The sequence below is a fragment of the Aethalodelphis obliquidens genome, unplaced genomic scaffold (genome assembly GCF_003676395.1).
Source record: "Aethalodelphis obliquidens isolate GAN/ISIS:26980383/991018 unplaced genomic scaffold, ASM367639v1 scaffold51, whole genome shotgun sequence".
Classification (NCBI taxonomy): domain Eukaryota; kingdom Metazoa; phylum Chordata; class Mammalia; order Artiodactyla; family Delphinidae; genus Aethalodelphis; species Aethalodelphis obliquidens.
The window spans coordinates 6,918,581-6,940,765 of NW_020837995.1; the positions used below are offsets into that span (position 1 = coordinate 6,918,581).

Genomic DNA, 22,185 nt, shown 5'->3' on the forward strand with positions numbered 1-22,185 from the left:
ACAGTAAGGAAGAAAGGCTCACTAAATAAAGAGAGAGAAACAACATCCCTTCCATGTAAAGTATTCCATTGTCAGTCTACTTCTGGTTTGTCTATTCTCTTCTCCCAAATACTTTGAAAAGAGTCAAGAACTACGTCAACTGTAGGTGACTTATGCCCTTTTATTCAGATATTTTCTTCCTCTACATTTTCTGGGCTCACTCAGGAAAGCCAAAGCCAGCTGTATATGGTGTTTTGACACTTGTGTGCTGCTAATGGCCACAGTCACCATTCCAGTCATTTTAAGATACCTTTTAGGTATTGAGATGTATTTTTAGGAAAACACCATAAAGGATTTGAATTATTGAATTAAGATTTCTAAAACTTTTATTTAAACAAAACTGCCAAAAATATTTTCAAAACCAAATCTACTTATTTTTGAGCTGGAAACAAATATTTTTGAACCATACAATGCTGGAAGTTTAGAAGAGATTCTAAATAATGCTGAGTTTACAATATGAGAAAAAGCATCCACTTATTTCTTTTAGGGTAGGTGTAAAGTAGGGGCTACCATTGCTGGCTTTTTGGCATATTGAGAACTAATAACAAAGTCTGTTCCTTGAAAGATTTTTTACACTGGTGAGCCTTAGAGAAAAATAATATTTATTTTCAATTTACGTGGCTTAAGTTTTCCTTCCTTTACTTTCAGCCTTTAAACACAGCATAACAATCATCTCCTCCTGCAATGGGGGCTGGAGCATGTTAGGACAAGGTGTTTGTATTGGACTTAAATATAGCCTTTTTGCTTAGCAGTTTAGAAAGTTATGTAAATGAGTCCAAAGTCATATATTTAGTTCATTCATGGAGCTTCACTCTTCTCCATTACTTTTCTTTGAAGAACACCCCAAAGGGAGTAAAAACCAGACAAATAAAATCTGATGGGAGAAGGAAGTCTTAACAGTCAAAGTTAAAAGCTGTTGCCTTGAGTGTGACCTGGTGGTAGGAAGACCTGTGTGGGCCAGGGACAGCACAAAGGTGCCTGAAGAAGGTTTCAGAAGAGGAGAGATGAACCACCAAGGCAACGGGTAGGGGCATACTGACAGCCTGATATTTGCCTAGGGTGTTTGCTGTGGCTGGATCAGAACAAACCCATTCTAGTTACTAAGTAAACTCAGAGGGTGGCAGGGCAAGGGCATCAGCTTGAGATTCAGTTTTGATTTGTTATACAGCAAGATTGTTAGGTGGGAAGACCAGAAATCAAATTCTTATCATGCGACCCAAGTTACTATGACACTTTGGGGAAAAAAAACAGTGTGGAATAAACCTCTGGGGTTACAATCACACTATCATGTTGTCATTCATTTGGCTCTGGGTGTACAATACAAAGCATCTGCAACTTAATATTCATTCATTTAGGCCAGAGTTACTCCCCTTTTACTATGCCCAGTCCATAAGGAAGGATTATACATGTTTTAAATCTTGTTCAAGAGAGCACATTTTTAACGCTGATATTAAAAACAAATATTTTTTGTAATATTAAAAACAAAAAAGGAAACATCCTGTCATTGTCATTTCACAATCCTTGTTCAAGCATCTTAACAACTTTCATCTCATGAATGTGGGAATGGAAATTATCACGAGAGTGAAAAAGAAGGTACCTTCTGTAGGAAGTTTGCACTCTTCTCTGCTGTCAGATTCCATCTTCTTGGCAATGTACCTGGAGGCTGCTAGGTTCCCTGACTCCTGAATTCCTTTCCTAATCTTTAAGCATGAATTTCTGGCCCAGCAATGCTCTGTTCTCAAGCCTAATATTGACTCCCAGGTTATGACACTCTCCTCTGAACCCAGCCCTACCCAGACTTGTATACTTCCCTGTATGGGTCAACTGGACACTAAGCTTGCTCCTAACACATCACCAAGCTTCCTAGGAATGATGGGAGTCACCATGGCTCACTGGCTATTTATAGGGCTATGCTGGGAAGACACAGGTAGTAATGAAGTCATGATGCCTACGAGTCAGTATTCACGTAAACAGAAGTTAATGCCTCCTCCCACTGCCATTCATAATCCTCTTCAACCAGCTAAACAGTCCATGCATACCTCATGATGAGGTGCAGGACAGAAACAAGAGAAACAGGACAGTGTACCTGTCTGAGCAATCTTGCCGCCCATTCAGAGATGTTCTCCTTGGATGTCTTTAATATTATTTTGGTCCGGTGGGCTTTTGGCATCCTGTGACACAAAGCATAAATTCATGAATCAGAGGTGTACAGGTGCTTCCTTGACAGTTTTATATCAGAGAAACTGCATTTGCAGCACTTGTATCAGTAGATCAGAAAAATACCAACAATTTTATAAGTCTTACATATTACCTAGGTGAAGGTAAAACATTATAAGTCACAAGGGTATACAAGTTATCACTGAAAAGACCTAACTAATAGATAAAAAAATTAAGAATGACAGAAATATCTATTCATCAGAGAGAGAAGAAGTATTATTAACCAAATCAAATTTAACTCTAGGTATTCATACCCTCTTCAAAAAAGAACTAACTAGTCACATGATTGTTATACTTGTTCCCATCTCCCAATGAAATATTGTATCTGTGAAGAGACAATAATAGCAATGGTCAATTGAAAAGGAAAGATCTACCTATAACTTAGTAAAACAACTTAAATTTCATAGAAGGAGTTAAACAAAGAGACAGAGAAAGAGAAGTGTGTAACAATACACTTTTAATGAATTACCTTAAAGCTGCCCTGAGGTGTGGCCAAGGTAGTGGAGCAGGAAGCCCCTGAGCTTATCTCCTCCAACAGGCACAGCAAAATCACAACTATTAATAGAGCAACTATAGGAGAATGACCTGAACACTAGCAGAAAAGATTTTCCACAACTAAAGATAAAAGAAGGAACCACAACGAGATGGATAGGAGGGGCAGAGACACAGTATAGTCAGGGCCCATACCCCTCAGTATGTGACCCACAAATGGGAGGATAATCACAGTTGCAGAGGTTCTCCCCATAGAGCTAGGAGTCTGAGGTCCACATCGGGCTCCCCAGCTCAGGAGCTCTGCACAGAGCTTCCAGAATGTCTGATTTTGAAGGCCAGTGGGGCTTGTGTACAGGAGAGCTGGAGGGCTGTAGGAAACAGAGACTCCACTCTTAAAGGACAGGAACAAAATCTCACACGCTCCAAATCCCAGTGCAGAGGCAGTACTTTGAAAGCAGCCTGGATCAGACCCATTGGCTGATATTGGAGAACCTCCCATAGAGGCAGGAGGCAACTGGGATGCCCCGTGAGGACACAGGTACTGTTGGCAGCCAGTTTAGGGAGTTGTCCTATCAAAGGACACTGGTGCTGGCAAGCACCATTTTAGAGCCCTCTCTCTAGCCTATTAGCACTGGAAGCATGCCCACCCACCAGTGGGCCAGCACCAGTCCTGGGACCCCCTGGCCAGGCAGCCAGCTGCCCTGGGACCCAGCCTCACCTACCAGTGGGCCAGCACCAGTTCTGGGACCTCCCAGGCTGCACAGCCAGCCATGCCAGACCTAGCCTCACCCACCAGTGGGCCAGCAGCCATTGCACAAGGCAGGGCTTGGCAGCCAAATGGGCCAGAAGCCAGCCCTGTCAACCAGTGTACCTGCAGTAGTTGGCCCACCACCCTAGAAAGGCCCATGCATCCCACATAGGAGGCACACCTAAAGCATACAGGTCTGGTGACCAGAGGGGAGCATGTTGTTGGGTCATATAAGACATCTCCTACATAAGGCCACTTCCTCAAGCTCGGGAAACATAACCAACATACCTAATACATAGAAAAAAACCACAGAGAGTTAGGCAAAACCAAGAGACAGAGGAATATGTTCCAAATGATGGAACAAGACAAAACCTCAGAAAAAGAACTAAACAAAGTAGAGATAAGCAATCTACTTGATAAAGAGTTTAAGGTAGGGCTTCCCTGGTGGTGCAGTGGTTAAGAATCTGCCTGCCAGTGCAGGGGACACAGGTTCGAGCCCTGGTCTGGGATGATCCCATGTGATGTGGAGCAACAAAGCCGTGCACACAACTACTGAGCCTGCACTCTGGAGCCCTCGAGCCACAACTACTGAGCCCACATGCCACGGCTACTGAGGCCCATGCACCTAGAGCCCGTGCTCCGCAATAAGAGAGGCCACTACAATGAGAAGCCAGCACACCGCAACAAAGAGTAGCCCCTGCTCACTGCAACTAGAGAAAGCCCATGCGTAGCAACAAAGACCCAATGCAGCCAAAGATAAATTAATTAATTTAAAAAAATGAGTTTAAGGTAATAATCATAAAGATGTTCCACAAACTTGGGAGAATGAACACTGAGAATTTTATCAGAGAGTGAGAAACCAAAAAATACACTAGAAAGAATCAACAGTAGACTAGATGATACAGAGGAATGGATCAGTGATCTGGAAGACAGAGTAGTGAAAATCACCCAAGCTGAACAGAAAAAAATAATCAAAAAAATGAAAATAGTTTAAGAGACCCCTGGATCAACATCAAGTGTGCTAACATTCACATTATAGGGGTCCCAGAAAGTGATGAGAGAGAAAAAAAAGCAGATAATTTATTTTAAGAAATAATAGCTGAAAACTTCCCTAACCTGGGAAAGGAAACAGACATCCAGGTCCAGGAAGCACAGAGTGCCAAAAGAGATGAACTCAAAGAGGTCCACAAGATACATTATAATTAAAATAGTAAAAATGAAAGATAAAGAGAGAATACTAAAAAGCAGCAAGAGGAAAGCAACTAGTTACATACAAGAGAACTTCCATAAGATTCTCAATTGACTTTCAGGTGAAACTAACAGGCCAGAAGGGAGTCGTACAATATATTCAACGTGATGTAAGAAAAAAATCATATAACCAAGAATACTCTACAAAGCAAACATATCATTCAGGTTTGAAGGAGAGATAAAGAGTTTTACAGACAAGCAAAATCTAAAAGACATCAGCACCACTAAGCCAGCATTCAAGAAATGTTAAAGGGACTTCTCTAAGTGGAAAATTAAAGACCACAACTACAAATACAGAAAATTATGAAAGGAAAAAATCTCATTTGTAAAGACAAACATACAGTAAAGTATCAATCACTTATAAAGCTGGTAGGAAGATCAAAAGACGGAAGTAATAAAGTAATTCATATCCATGATAAGTAGTTAAGGGATACAAAAAGCAAAAAGATATAAAATATGATGTAAAAACAGTAAGCATCAGGGAGTGGGGAGAGTAAAGATGCAGGGTTGTTAGGATGTATTTGTGCTTAAGAGATCATCAATTTAAAATAATCATATATATATACAAATACATATATATGTTGTTATATGTGAACTTCCTAATAACTATAAACTGAAAACCTATAAAAGATACATACACAAAAATGAGAAAGAATCCAAGAATAACACTAAAAATAGTCATCAAATCACAGGAAAAGAGAGCAAAAGAAGAAAAGAACAAAAAAAACCCTACAAAAACATCAAGAAAACAATTAACAAAATGGCAGTAAGTACATACCTATCAATTATTACTTTAAATGTAAAAGGACTAAATGCTCCTATCAAAAGACATAGGGTGGCTGACTGGATAAAAATTTAAAAAACCCATATATATGCTGCCTACAAGAGACTTATTTCAGACCTAAAGAGACACATAGACTGAAAGTGAGGGGATGGAAAAAGGTATTCCATACAAATGGAAACAAAAAGAAAGCTGCGATAGCGATAAATATATCAGACAAAATAGACTTTAAAACAAAACCGTAACGAGACAAAGAAGAACATTACATAATGATAAAGAGACCAATCCAACAAGAATATATAACAATTGTAAATACATATGATATGCACCCAACATAGGAGCACCTAAATACATAAAGCAAATATTAATAGACATAAAGGAAGAAATTGAAAGTAACACAGTAATAGTAGGGGACTTTTAACACTCCCCGTACATCAATGGACAGATCTTCCAGACAGAAAATCAAAGAGGAAACACCGGCCTTAAATGATACATTAGACCAGATAGACTTAATATATATCTATAGAACATTCAATCCAAAAGCAGCAGAACACAAATTTTAAGTGCACATGGGACATTCTCCAGGATAGATCACATGCTGGGCCACAAAACTAGTCTCTGTAAATTTAAGAAGATTAAAATCATATCAATCATCTTTTCTGACCACCATGCTATGAGATTAGAGATCAACTACCAAAAAGATGCATAAAATACAAACATGTGGAGGCTAAACCATGTTATTAACCAAGTCACCAAAGAAGTCAAAGAGGAAACTAAAAATATACTTGGAATCAAACGAATGGAAACACAACATTCCATAATCCATGATACACAGCAAAAGCAGCTCTAAGAGGGAAGTTTAGAGTGATACAAGCCTACCTCAGGAAACAAGAAAAATCTCAAATAAACAAACTAATCTTACATCTAAAGGAACTAGAAAAACAACAAAACTGAAAGTTAGTAGAAGGAAAAACGTTAATAAAGATCAAAGCATAAATAAGTGAAGTAGAGACTAAAAAGCAATAGAAAAGATCAATGAAACTAAGAACTGGTTCTTTGAAAAGATAAACAGAATTTGATAACCTTTAGTCAGACTCATAAAGAAGAAAGAGAGAGGTCCCAAATTATTAAAATCTGAAATGAAAGAGAAGTTACAACCGACACTACAGAAATACAAAGGATCATAAAATATTACTATGAACAATTATACACCAATAACATGGACAACCTAGAAGAAATGGGTAAATTCCAAGAAACATATACTCTCCCAATATTAAATCAGGAAGAAACAGAAAATATGAACAGGCTGGTTACCAGTAATGAAATTAAATCCATTATTAAAAAAAAAAAAAGAAAACTCCCCAAAAACAAAAGTCCAGGACGATATGGCTTCACAGGAGAATTCTACCACATTTAAAATAGTTAACATCTATCCTTCTCAAATGATTCCAAAAAAGTGAAGAGGAAGGAACACTTTTGAACTCATCCTCTGAGGCTAGCATCACTGATTCCAAAACCAGACAAAGACAGCACAAAAACAGAAAATTATAGATTAATATCACTGATGAACATAGATGCAAAAATGCTCAGCAAAGTATTAGCAAACTAAATTGAACAATATGTTAAAAGCATCATGCACCATAATCAAGTGGGATTTATTCCAGGGATATAAGTATGGTTCAATAGCTGCAAATCAATCAATGTGATATATCACAATAACAAACTGAATAAAGATAATCATATGATCATCTCAATAGATGCAGAAAAAGCTTTTGCCAAAATTCAATATCAATTTATGATAAAAATTCTCAACAAAGTGGATATAGAGGGAGCATACTTCAATGTACAAAGGGAGCATACTTCAACATAATAAAGGTCATATATGACAAACCCACAGCCAAGGTCATACTCAACAGTGAAAAGCTGAAAGCATTTCCTCTAAGATCAGAACAAGACAAGCATGCCCACTCTCACCACTTATATTCAACATAGTATTGGAAGTTCTAGCCACAGCAATCAGACAGAAAAAGAAGTAAAAGGAATACAAATTAGAAAGAAGTAAAACAGTCATTGTTTATAGATGATGTGGTGCTACATAGAGAAAATCCTAAAGATGCCACCAAAAAACTATGAGAGCTCATCAGTGAATTCAGTAAGGTTGCAGGATATAAAACTGTTGTACAAAAATCTGTTGCATTTCTATACACTAGCAACAAACTATCAGAAAGAGAAGTTAAGAAAACAATCTCAGTTACATTTGCATCAAAATGAATAAAACACCTAGTAATAAATCTAACCAAGGAGGTAAAAGACTGATCCTTGGCAAACTTTAAGCATTGATGAAAGAAATTCAAGACAACAAAAACAAATGGAAAGATGTACTGTGTTCACGGATTGGAAGAATTAATATTGTTAAAATGACCATACTCCCTCAAGGCAATCTACAGATTCAACGAAATCCTTGTCAAAATACCAATGGCATTTCTTTCTCACAAAACTAGAATAATTCTAAAATTTATATGAAAACACAAAGACCCTGAATAGCCAGAACAATCGTGAGAAAGAAAACAAAGCTGGAGGTATCAAACGCCCTGATTTCAAACTATACTACAAAGCTACAATAATCAAAACAGTATGGTACTGGCACAAAAACAGACATACAGATCAATGGAAGCAAATAGAGATCCCAGAAATAATCCCATGCTTTATATGGTCAATTAATCTATGATAAAGGAGGCAAGACTATGCAGGGAAAAGTGTTATTGGGAAAACTGGACAGTAATATGCAAAAGAATCAAACTGGACTACTTTCTCATACGATATACAAAAATAAACTCAAACTGGATTAAAGACTTAAATGTAAGTGCTGAATCCATAAAACTCCTAGAAGAAAATATAGGCAGCTCACTGTTTGACATCAGTCTTAGCAGTATTTTTTTGGATATGTCTCCTCAAGCAAGGGAGACAAAAGCAAAAATAAACAAATGGGACTACATCAAACTAAAATGCTCTTGCACAGCAAAGGAAACCATCACTAAAACAAAAAGAGTGCCAACTGAATGGGAGAAGATATCTGCAAATGATATGTTTAATAAGAGTTTAATATCCAAAATATACAAAGAACTCATATAACTCAACTTAAAAAAATAAACAACCCAATTAAAAAATGGGCAGAGGGGCTGAATAGTTACTTTTCCAAATAAGACATACAGATGACCAACAGACTCATGAAAAGACACTCAAAATCACTAATCATCAGGGTAATGCAAATCAAAACCACAATGAGATACCACCTCACACTTGTCAAAATGACTATCATCAAAAAGACAACAAAATCATAAGTGTTGGTGAGGATGTGGAGAAAAGGGAACCCTTGTACACTGTTGGTGGGATTGTAAATTGGGGCAGCCACTATGGAAAACAGTATGGAGTTTCCTCAAAAAGTTAAAAATAGAACTGCCATATGATTCAGCACTTTCACTTCTGGTATTTACTCAAAGAAAATAAAACACTAATTCAGAAAGTTATATGCACTCCAATGTTCATTGCAGCATTATTTACAACAACCAAGATATGGAGAAAACCTAAGTGTCCATCGATAGATGAATGAATAAAGGTGTGGTGTGTGTATGTATAAACACACACACACACACACACACACATATATAACACAACGGAATATTACTCAACCATTAAAAAGGAAATCTTGCCATTTGTGACAACATAGATGGATCTAGAGGGCATTATGCTAAATGTATTAAGTTAGAGAAAGACAAATACCATACGATCTCACTTATATGTGGAATCCAAAAAAACAAAACAAACAAACAGAACAAAATGAAAACAGACTCATAGATACAGAGAACAAATGGGTGGTTACCAGAAGAGAGGCAGGTAGATGGTGGGGGAAATAGGTGAAGGTGATTATGAGGTAAAAACCTCCAGTTATATAATGAATAAGGCACAGCAATATAATATAAAACATAAGAAATATGGTCAATAATATTGTAAGAACTTTGTATGGGGACAGATGGTTACTTGACTGATCATGGTGATCATTTCATAATGTATGTAAATGTCAAATCATTCTGGTACATACCTGAAAGTAACATAATATTGTAAGTGAACTATATTTCAATTAAAAATGAAGCAAAATAAATTTGGTAACATTTACAGATTAAAAAAACTATTCTTTTAAGTTAAATCACAAGCTATTTTTTTTTTACCTGACAGCACCGTAATTGCACAATACTGTAAAATACATTTGATTTCACTTTATTTATTAGATGCATTTCTGAATATTATCAGCAAAGGGAATTTATGTATAATAATTTGAATCAAATATTTGTGTCCCTTTTATATGTGTTTTAACTTAGAAAACATAGTCTTACAGAAATTATATCTACCTCAGCATGGATTATAATAAAAATCACACTTAACATTGATTCTGAAAAACTTTCTGAATTGTTCTCCTTGTTGTGTAGGAGAGTACCATAAACTCTGCACAAAGAAAATACTCCATAGTAGATTAAAGCCATAATGCACCAATGCATATTAAAATGTACCATATATATAGTAAATTTCCTCAGACTTCTTATTCCTTTGAAGATGCTTAATTGTGAGGCCATCAGAGTAGTGAGTCCATTCTCTTAGGGATAGAGCAGTACTTGCTCAGTGGACTTTTTTCTCTTCTCTCAAAAAACAATTCTTTTTGTTTCTACCTGTTGGTTTTAGAAAGTGTTGCTCACCTACTACCAGAGAAATATTTTAAAGTAGCAGCTATAAATCTAAATTAATTCAATATGATTTCTTCCGGAAAGCCAGTTAGAAATGATTTGAAGAAGTTCACCTGGATGTTTACAAAGTGATCTTTTATTTTTGTTTCTTTGTGTACCACTATCAGCAAGAAACACAGCAGACTCTCGGCAATGCAGGCTGGAGCCCCAAAATCAGAGAAGGGGCAGCCCTGACATTCATATATTTAAATCAAGCCACCACTATGAATCATAAAACACAGAAAAACAAAATCATTCTAGAAGGATATGTACTCAAGGTAATATATATTTACACATATTTTCTGTGAATGCCTACAAGTATGTGTTTTCTGGAAAACATAAATTTTACCAAGAATTTGGAAAATTATCTCCAATTAGTTGGCACTAAGGAATTTAAGCACTGGATTGGTAATTTAGCTATCTACGATTCCAACCCTGTGACTCTATGTTCTACGAAACCTTCTGAAAAACTAAAAGGTATTTTTAAAGCTCTTATTTGTTTTGTAATTTTGAAAACACCATCTTAGGACAAAAGACTTCTTGATACAGTCTAGATAAGCAAGAACTCTAATTAATAAAATTACCTTCTGACTATAATATTTCTCATCCTATTTGTCCTCATCATTTTGAAAGAATGGACGCCAGCATTTAAAAGCCAATGTAAACACCAGAAGTCAGTGAAGTTATTCAGAGAGAACTTCTGGTCACTTCTAAAGGTGCAGCATTTTTTAAAGATTCCATTTAGTCTGCCCGTTACAAGCAATTTAAAACTTTCTTATTCTTCTTTATGTGGAGTTACAATTTCCGACTAAACACTTTTTTTTTAGTTATTGGGCAGTTTAATCCAAAATAGAGCTCCACAGTACATGAACCACTAGACAGGAATGATATAGTCCAGCTTAGGAAGAAAACATGTGTCTAGCCTTTAAAGATTTTATGTCTTTTTTATTAAAAACAAGACAGACTGAAGATTTCACTTATTTTTGTGTACATTTTATACATAATATATATGCATAGATTCAAACCATTAAAAATGTTTGCTACATTACCTCACACTAATTATTAATATTGAAGTACAGATCTTAGATCTTCTCCATGAAGTCTAATGCATAAGCTTTTCCTATGCTTAAAGTGATAAAATGAAAGGAACAACTCAAATAAAATTACCAACTATTCTTTATTCATAACAACTCTATTTTAATATATTTTTAAATCTTGCAAAAATGGTAAATTAGAAGATAATTAGTTGCACTTGCACCTGGAAGCTGTATTAAGGTAGTGGATTCAAGTTTTCTGATGGAAACTTCTAACCTTAATACCCTAAAACCAAATCAAAAAAACAAAGCAAAACAAAGTGTCCAAAATTTGAAGTTTTCATGTAATCTACTTTCACAATGAAAACACTGGTGGCTAAGGAAAGAAACAGAAAATTCTCATGAGGAGCAGAGCATTATAGCAGAGTGAAGCTCTGCCCTTATTCCTAGAAGCAGTGCTGGCGAGTGAAAAAAACCAATAGAATTCTAATACCCCAGATGTAAGGAAAAGCAAATTCAGTGAATAAGTCTATCCTTTCTCTCTTCTGACTGGACCCACCAAAAATGGCTCCTTGCTGAAAATACATGAAATGGAATAAGTGGACCAAAAGATCATACTCTCTGATGGAGGAGGGTCCATAGATAAGCACTGAGCTGCAGGTATACACATTAATATTTGGCATAATCAATCTCTGTAGCTATCATCTATCTACCCTTCTAAATTATATATTATACAATATAGTTACATGTTATTTTATAATAATATATAATGTAATTATATTAGATATTAATCTTATATATTTAATATAATTGATAATATCTGTATTATATAATCAATATTACTATATAATGTATATCATACCTTATATACATATCTTAAATATGGGTATGTGTGTATGTATAATATATATAATACATAATATATTTAATTCAGAGAATAATGAACTATTAGAAATGAAGAATTAATAGTAGAAATGAAGAATTCAATAGAAGATTTAGAAGATAAAGTTAAGGAAATCCAGAAACTAGAATTTTTTGAAAAGAGTAGAAAATAAGAGGGAAATAATTTAAAAATTAGAGCATTATAAGAATGTGATGTGCCATCTGACTAAAAGGAGTTTCATAAAGAGAAAACAGAGGTGAGGAATTATCAAATGAATAATAAAATACAGTGTCCTAGAACTGAAGGAGAAAAGTCCATAGATTAAAAGGGCCCAGTAAGTGTTCAGAATAATAAATTAGGAAAAAAAAAAGACCCACCAGACTGATGACACAGTTATGCTAACATGAGATTCTCTGTTTTCTAACCAACCCTTTTTTTTTTTGTAATCCATAGTGAAATAAGTGACAATCTGACTTGCTATTTTTTCCAATCTTCAAAACTGAACCAAACTTTATGATGTGGGTCAGACTTTATGAATTAGAAGTTAGAAATTTTAGAACACTGGCATAAAAATAATATGTATTTGCACCCAGAGAAATAAAGCACATCAAATAAATAGGTCAGTATCAGAATGGCACAGAATTCTCAAAGCAGCACCAGGAGCTAAAAGAAACTAAAGTAATACCTTCAAAATTTGAAGGGAAATGATTTCTATACCTAGACAAACTGTTAGTCAAATATAAGAAAATGAATACATTTCCAATATAAAAAATCTAAAATACTGACCACCCTATCTATACCTTTTCTCAGGAAGAAGTTCTACTCCACTATTATAAGAGTTAAGGTAAAAGAGATAGACATGCAACCTAAGAGGTCCAATGTAGGCGAAAAGCAAAAGGAACTCCCAATCTCCAAGGTTTGGAGTTGGGTGGGGAAGGAATGAGGATGGAAAGTTCCAGGAGGAGTAGCATAGCCAAACCCAGGTTGATTTCCCCCAGTGAACTCCTAGGATAACAGCTGCCCAGCAGACCCAGAGTCACTATGCCATATAAGAAGAGTTTTAAAGTTCTAACAGAAGTTTGGGAATAAATTAGTAATAGGGCCATAAAAACAAAACTACTAAAATCGAGGCAGCTAATTACTGCAGAGGAGAAAAATTAGCAGAAAGAAAACGTAATTATAGTATACTACTTGGCTCAGCTGCAAACAATGAAAGCATAACATTGGTCATAAAATTAGAGTAATGAATATTGGTTTTGTTTTTTAAGTGATTTAACCAAGTAATAATAGCATATTTAAGTTTGGTCAGTGACAGGTTAGTCTTTGGTGGGCTCCATTTTCCTCCATTCATTCAGTGAGATTTACTTAAACAGAAACATGCATGGCCATGCTGAGAAGTAAAAAACAATATTTTTTATCCTACTGCCATACCCAATGCCAACTCTTGGCTTTTCTGACTGGCTTGGCTCACCGGCCAGATTTCTTAATTGCAAACGTGAGTCATTAGGGCTTCCGTGGTGGCGCAGTGGTTGAGAGTCCGCCTGCCGATGCAGGGGACACGGGTTCGTGCCCCGGTCTGGGAGGATCCCACACGCCGCGGAGCAGCTGGGCCCGTGAGCCATGGCCGCTGAGCCTGCGCGTCCGGAGCCTGTGCTCCGCAACGGGAGAGGCCGCAACAGTGAGAGGCCCGCATACGGAAAAAAAAAAAAAGTGAGTCATTAAAGTCATTAAAAAAAAGTGAGTCATTAAAGTAGCTTCTTCATTGTCACAGTTGGACATGGATGCCTGTGGGAAAATCAACCTGGGTTTGGCTGTTACTCCTCCTGGAACTTTCTATCCTCATTCCTTCCTCACCCAACTCCAAACCTTGGTAATCCATGCTGTATTTCTTGCTCTTTTAATTCTAATGCTCTTCTATTTCCTCTCCTTCTTCAAGAACAATGGTCACAAAATGATGCTCAGAGACCATGTTTTGTTTGGCCTGAAAAGGGTTTTAATTTCTTGTAAGCATTAAAAAAAAAAGTGGAGGATTCACATAAGAACCCCAATTTCTGTATTTTCTTGAAAAATTGTTAGATCAAACACACTGGTCATCCATTCTGACATGACTGCAATTAGCGAAAGCTGAGTACTGACATGCATATTCTTTCTAATTCACCACAGTTCAACACTCTTTGATGTCTCTTGCCCCCAGCCTATTTAGTTCGCTTATGCAATTTCCCATTCTTGCAGGCATTCAGGTTTACAATTCCCGTTCTAAACTCTGGTTTCTGCACTACAACTCTACTGGTGCAGCTTGCTTAAAGGTTAATAAAGGCTTCTTTTTTGCTACCACTGGTGGCCTTTGGGCAGAAGTCTTCCTTCTTATATTTCTGCGCTGGTTGAAACTAGGGCCACTTAAATGAGATTCCTGTTCTCTGAGAGATAATGTACCTCCTATTATCCCTGGACCATCATCCCATGAACTTCTATGTCAAAGCAGTTCTGGTTGTGCACCCTTTTGCTTGCCACTGAACTTGAGCCAAGAATGTTAATTTTGCCGTCTATAAATGTTTGATTTTGTAGCTCTGTTTAAACAGTGGTTTGTGGCTCTTCCTTGATTACACTTTGAGTTCCATTAAGGATCTGGACTGTTACCAGTTATGCAGGGACGTGGAGTATGTGACAGAGGAGACACTGAGTTGGTGCTTGGGAGACATGAGTGCCGCTTCTCTCCTTCTCTACTCAGTAGATGTGTGATTTTGAAAATGTCACAATCTTTCTGAGATGTAGAACTAGGGAAAATAATTTCTTCATGGGTTTAAGGCTTCATAATTTTCAGTGAAATTTTCTGTATGTAATCTCATTTGATGTCTATGTTTTACAAACGGGGAACATTAAGGAAGAAGTGATTTGCCTTGGATCATAGGACTAGTCCATGAATGAGCTAGGACTGGGATCCAGTCTTGTAGTTTCCAGGTAAGTCTTTATTCCACTACACAACAGGGCATTCCCCAAAAGACCCTGTCTTTTTTGAGGTACACTTTTTACCATTCTCTGTTTTTAAAACTCATGATCTCTTTTGTGTCAGCCTCAATCTATTCCCAAAACACCATTCACGATCTGAATGGACATTCAGAGGAGAGGGCCTGCATTCATCGAAATTTTGCTCCTTCCATTTTCCACGGTCAATGTCATAGGCTGGACCTTAACAGGGGTCACTCTTTCAATGCTGGTTGAACACTGAGTTAATGACACAGGCATACTCTAATCTCTGAGTTAATTATATGTAGGGCGAGCACAAAATTTATCATCTAAACCTATACCCTTGGGAGAAAGGAAGTGGCATAATTTTTTACTCTTAACATATATTAATTGGGATAATCATTCTCACATAAAGCATTTGCATAGTGCCTGGCACATAGCAGGTATTCAATAAATGGTAACTTTTAAAAGGAACCTTACCAAATGAGGTGAAAGGAGTTGACAATTTACTAAAGAGTATACTCAAGAGTTGTTCCCTTAAAAAGTAGCCCAGAGCAATGGCTTTATGGTGGGAAAAAAATGTTTTATTTCTTGTACTTAACGTGGAATTTGAAGTCTATTAGACTTTCCACCTAGGAACCAACTGCAAGGGTGAAGAAACTTTGTAGGCAAACTTAGAGGTGAAGATAATTTCTAAGGAGAAAAACTTGGAAGACAAAGAGTCAGGGCCACAGAAACAATCATTATAAAATCAGAGATATTGGAAATAATATTTTATAACAAAATACTAGAGCTCAGAGATTCTACTTGTTTTTCAGTTTACCTCAAAATATTTGTTATTGTTCAGTTTTATTTTCTGGAGGAAGAGATCAAATTGAGACTGTTTTTAAAGCAGTTTGTCCCTGTGACTCTCCCAGGGTTAGAAGACAGTGTTCCCAATTTCCAACGCCACATCCCAAGGAACACACAACTTACTTTCTCACTGGTGTTCCATGGGATTATCTGTAATGCCGGGCTGCCTTTGTAGGCTATCCTTTTCCTGGGGAGCTGGCGTGCTGAGAGGCAATCCATCTTATTCCCTTCCTTCCAACTTGAGACTTGCCCCTTGATTTCTGAGGTCTGATCGCTAACGTTTCAGCACCAGCTGCAACCCAATCCTTCAGCGAGTACAGCTGAGCTAAATTAATCTAATTTTTTTAGCCTTTGCACCCTAGATATCAATCTCCTGGGCAGTTAGCGCTCTCTGAGCCAGGAATGGATTCCAGAGCCCCTTATCACTGCCCGCTTTGTGCTCCAGCCCCAAGCTGCAAACAGCCCTGTGGGCACCACAGAGCTACACAAACATTTGTTCCCACAGCCGACTGGCTTCCTTAGGCCAGTGCGCCTAATGAGCTGGCCCTTACCCGTAAATCAAGTCGGGCATACACAGTTCGGGCTTTCATCAGGTGAGCCCCATTCAGCAACGCCTTTGAAGGAGGGGCCCCTGTGGGCTGCAGAGGCTGTGCGCTGCCCAGATAAACACCCCATCTCAAAGATGTTGTTCTGTTTTGCAGACTGGCTTGTCGTTAGTGGGAGGAAGCGTGCTGGGTTGCCAAGTACCAGGAGCGGACTGATGTGACTTGGGAGCCAAGGAAAAGAAACACACACACATACACACACACACACTCCCAAAGATCCCAGCTGGAGACATGAGGAAAACAGAACGCATGAAAGGCTCACATCTATCCTCTCACCCACGGATGTGCCATCACCAGGCAGTCAGCAGAGATGTGGCACGTGTGGCTTCAATGAGATCTGGCACGAGGACCTCTAGCAGTGCTCTAGACAGCTTGATCGCCAGCCTGGGGACCCTCATCCAGTGCCTTCCCATCCTTTCCTTGCTGAAGCTTTCCCAGTCTCCTCTGCCTGTTTTATGCCTTCTCTGCACTCCTCCTGTAGTTACGGTCTAGAATGTTCCACTAATTAACTTCCAATCAGAAAACAAGACAGAAACAGCATATGATGATTTCTTACGCTTTTGTTTTCTTTACCCATCTAGGGCAAACTATTTTTCACATTGGTTTAGAATCTCTCTCCACTTAGTACTTAGCAAATGCTTAGTAAATTTTATATTGTATTGCTTTTTTCAAAATTCTTTTACAATTACACCATTTTATTCATTCGTTAATAATAATAACATTAAGTAAATACTTACCGAGTACCCAAGATCAGACACTACTCTAGGGGCTTGGGGATACAGTGCTGAACAAGAGTGACAAATACCTGTATTCTATGGAGAGAAGACAGACAATGAGAAAACAAATACAGGATGAAATTTCAGATAGTAGTAAGTGCTATAAATACAATTTAAGTGGGAGAGGGGATAAAGAGCAGTGGTAGGGGTGATGGCTGTGGGGTGTTTTCAACAAAGCATCAGTCAAGGCCTCTCTGAAGAGATCAAGTTTAAACAGAAGCTTATTTGAAATAAGGAAGCAAGAAACCGGAAGATGTAGGGAAGTGTATCCCAGTCAGAAAAGAATGCAAACGTCCCAAGGTGGGATGAGAAGGTGACTTGAGGGACAGGGGAAAGAGGGAGGCTGAATCACAGGGAGAGGAGCTTAGTGTAGGAGATGGGGTCAGAGAGGTGGGAAGGAGGTATACCTCACACGAGTGCTATGAGAAGGGACTAGGTGTGGTATAGGTCAAGTATGAGCATCATACAAGTTATCTCCCTTCCTCAGACAAACAACCCCATTATTATCCTCTTTGCAGGCTAGGGCTCAAAGTGGCCAGATGACTTGCTAGAGTTTGCACAGATGCTAAGTGACAGAAGCAGGATTTGAAGGCAGAGCTCAATTCTAAACTCCTGCTTTACCCACCATAGCTTCTTGGTTTATACTGTTCTCATTTCTATGATTCCCTCCTAATCAGCTCTAACTCTCAAATGCCACCCACGTTTTAAGGCTACCCATTCCAACTACCATCTCTTCCATAATACATTCATACGGATTCAGATGGATGCAGGGATCTCATCCTGCAGGCTGATGCAGGCTTCACCTTATCGAATTAACAGTATCGAATTTCACTGTTATAAAGCAGATTTTCAAAATGAGTGAAAGGAGGTCAGTTTGTTCATACATTAGTGCTGCTCTCATGACTCTGGTGTTACATGGTGGGTGGTGTATTATCCTTCTCTGGATCCCTCATAAGACCTAATGGAGCATTTGTAACAAGAATTTGAATAGCTGTGTTCTATTTTGTTTTGACTAAGAGAGAAGTCCATGGTTGGGTAAAATTTCACTGAGGAACTGGAGAAAGTCACTGGCCTCATTACTAATTCTCCTGAGAAAAGAGAAGAAATGGATTTTACTGGCCTCTGTTTCACTGCTCCATTAATCACCTTCACTGTCAAATATCATTTCCTTTTGTCAAATTTGCAGGGACTCTCATTAGAGACGCTCAAGACAACTCCTTCTTTGTATATCTCTCTTATGACCATGAAATCCTCAATAATAATAAACAAGTACATATTTTACTTTCTTGAGATTGTTACCTCTGTGAAGAGACTCATAGAAGTAACATACATTCACTGGTAAGGAAAAGAACTGCCTGTGTTTCTCTGAAGTGTGCCAGAGCCTGGATGGGTGCATGTGACCTTCAGATGTTCTTGCCATGTGCCAATGACACTGAGATGAGAACAGACTGGCAAGTATGGAGGCTGACATGAAGAGATCCAGTGAGTATATGCTGCCTGAATCACTTTATCAGAGGCTGGTATAGATTTGGCTTCTCTTAATAATCTTCTAGGATTGAAACAGGGAGTACAAGAAATATGTAGGTTACTTATATATTAAAAAAGAAAGCATGAAAAACAGTCTAATAATTATGGAATATGTTTAAGAAACTATTTAACAACTCAATTCTTAATCAAAAATTACATGAATTGCACTGGTCATAATATGCATAAATGCACAGGCGCATGACTATCATCACTGGAGTCAATGATAAGAAAGATCTGCTGTACGTACCAAGTGGGATACTGAAATAGGGGTGACTTTACTTATCATTGTACCTATTAGATAAAAAGCTCTTTTGGAATTTTAGAGGAAATGCGTGGAAGCACACTTAGCAAAATGTTCTCTCATTACAAAAATTGGCCCCTTGACTGGCTGGAATGTTGTGGAAACCACTGTAGCCCTTGGCTAGAAGCTGCGGTGTCAAGAGGCTTCTGTGACCTGTGATTGTACTCTTCCAAGCCTTGTCCTCCTCCCTGTCAGCACTTCCCTTCCATTCCAATCCTGGACGTTTGCTTGTCCCCTGAAAAGTGATTTTCTTTGCCACAGTCACTGGGTGCCTTCAGACAGAATCGCTTTCTGCCACCCTGCCCCCACCCTCATGGGCATGTGGCACTTCTGGCGCCAACCAGCTCCAACAGTTCTTGCTCAGACCTTCTGGGAGCCTGTCAAAGACCATTTGTGACAGGACTTGAGAAAAATAACAAAGCAGCTCTCCCCTCAAACCCTCTGAGGAATGTGAAAACCGGAGTGGGGACACATGGGCTCTTTGTAACCTCAGGCACGCTGTGTCAGCTGCCTTCTCTGGCTGGCGGGGCTAAGTGACAGAACACAATGAAACGCTCAACTGAGCTGCATCGGGCTAGTCAGGACAGAGGATGCATTTTATTAAAGAACGTAACGTTGTGCCTCCTGCCAAACTGAGGTAATTTCCTCCCCTTTTCTATACTTCCTAGCATTCTAGATTTATACATTTTAATGGTGTTTGCCAGAGCTCACCTGAAGAAAGCAATTCTCCAATAAAAAACTTAAAGAAATATTTTTTTTCATGGCCCAGACCCATAAAGAATAACTACCATAGGCTTAAAAAATCCCAACCTAATTTTACAACTAATTACTTAAATAAACCAAATAAACAGACCAGTTTTGTCTCACCGAAAAGAAGGCCGTAAGTATATAACCTGTCCTGGAGTTTGATGGATTCAAATTAGGAAATGCCTCCACCCCACCCCATCTTCCCATTGGCCTCACATTTAGGCAATTATTTTGTCGCTGAAACTGAGATGCTTGTGTAGTTTCAAATATGTATGTTTATTCACCAAACAAAAAAAGTGATCCATTTTCAATTACTAGAATTGTTAAGGACGTGTTTAGATAAAGTCAGATCTTTCTTGTTAATGAGCCAACACAGACTTTAATTTGTTTCTGGACATTCTCGTAAGACCCAATAAGAAAACACACTCCTTTCAGGTAAACTGCCTGTCCAAGAACTCAAATAGCCCAAGTGATAACTCTCAACTTTTGGAATGAAGGAGTTAGCATTTCTCCTGGAATTACTTCAGTGGTGCAGTCACCAACTCATGACTGCAATTATTACAGGAAACAAAGGGACAGGGGAGTTACGTTTATTATATCTATTGTGTATAGAGCCCTCGGATGGGACTTTAACATACGTAATCTCACTTTGTCCTCTTCACACTCAATAAGACTAGCTCAGATGACAGGTTAGGAAACTGAGGCTGAAAGAGATTAAGTAGCTAGCCCCAAATTCCCAAAGCTAAATAAAAAGTGGTCCAATAGGTAGTAATACTATTGTCTCTTTCACCAATCAATTAAAAAAATGTTCAAAATCATGAGTTGTCAGCATGCATTCACTTTGGTAATCCCTGGGACCTAACACATGTGATTCTCTCTCATGAGATATCACAGAGTTTTGAAGTTCATTCCTTTATCCACACATCCTTCAGTGCTATAATTAATGATAAATCTGAATTCTAGTGTGAAGCTGTTTCTATGCTGGTGCAGAAGAGAATGATTCATTCTACACTGGGTAAAAGGTGCTTGTGGTGATGTTAAAAGCAGTGGCCTCAATCTTTCAATGTAAAGATCTCTTCTATTTGTCAAAGGATTTGGCTGGCCCCTTTTTTCCATGATAGTACCTATATGATTAACATCGTTTAATTGAGAAAATACATATCCACCATAACATTTGATATAAATTTTTTATTTCAATAACCTCATTCACTAATGTTAGAAAAACTTTAAGGCATATACAGGATATTACATAGTGCCCAGAAGGAGTCCAGACATGTGGCCATAATAGCATCCTTGGCCGAAGCACCCATGACAGTGCCCATTGTTCCAAAGACTGAGAAAAAACGAAAACATGTGGAATAAAGGGGGCACTGCAGATCAGAGAGGAGGAGCTTTAAGGAGATAACTGCTTTACAAAAAAAAAAAAAGGACAAAGGAGACTGGCTTGGCATGATTTAGAAAAGTTATTTCAGGGAAATATGGATTAAAAAACAAGATCCATCTGTATGCTGCCTACAGGAGGCTCACTTCAGAGCTAAAGACACACACAGACTGAAAGCAAAGGGATGGAAAAAGGTATTTTATGCAAATGGAAACATCAGGAAAACAGGAGTAGCAATACTCATATCAGACAAAACAGACTTTAAAACAAAGGCTATAACGTACAACAAAGACAAAGAAGGGATCAGTATAGAAAGAGGATATTACACTCAAAACATATATGTACCCAATATATCAATACATCAATAACACCCCTCTTACATCAACAGGAAGATCATTCAGACAGAAAATTAATAAGGTAACAGTGGTCTTAAATGAAACAATACACCAGATAGACTTCACAGATATCTATAGGACAACAATCTAAAAAGAGCAGAACGTACATTCTTTTCAAGTGTACATGCAAAGTTCTTAGCATAGATCACACGTGGGGTCACAAAACAAGTCTCAACAATTTAAGAGAATAGAAATTATATCAATCATTTTTTCCAACCACAACAGTATGAAACTAGAAATCAATTACAGAAAGACAAATGAGAAAAGGGCAAAACTTGGAGACTAAACAATATGCTACTAAAAAACCAATAGGTCAATGAAGAAATCAAAGCAGAAATCAGAAGGTACCTTGAAACAAATGAAAATGGAAACACAACATTCCAAAATCTATGGGATGTAGGAAAAGCAGTTCTAAGAGGG

The 22,185-nt window shown here is 37.8% G+C and overlaps 1 long non-coding RNA gene across 4 annotated transcripts in view; it reads right to left on the reverse strand.

Moving 5' to 3' along the window:
* The window catches only part of LOC113607992 (uncharacterized), a 665,100-nt gene that overhangs the window by 290,229 nt on the left and 352,686 nt on the right, over nucleotides 1-22,185 (reverse strand). For all 4 annotated transcript variants that reach the window (XR_003428175.1, XR_003428172.1, XR_003428171.1 and 1 more), the window contains one exon: nucleotides 2,126-2,210. This is a non-coding gene — a long non-coding RNA (uncharacterized LOC113607992). The remainder of the gene's footprint in view (nucleotides 1-2,125; nucleotides 2,211-22,185) is intronic.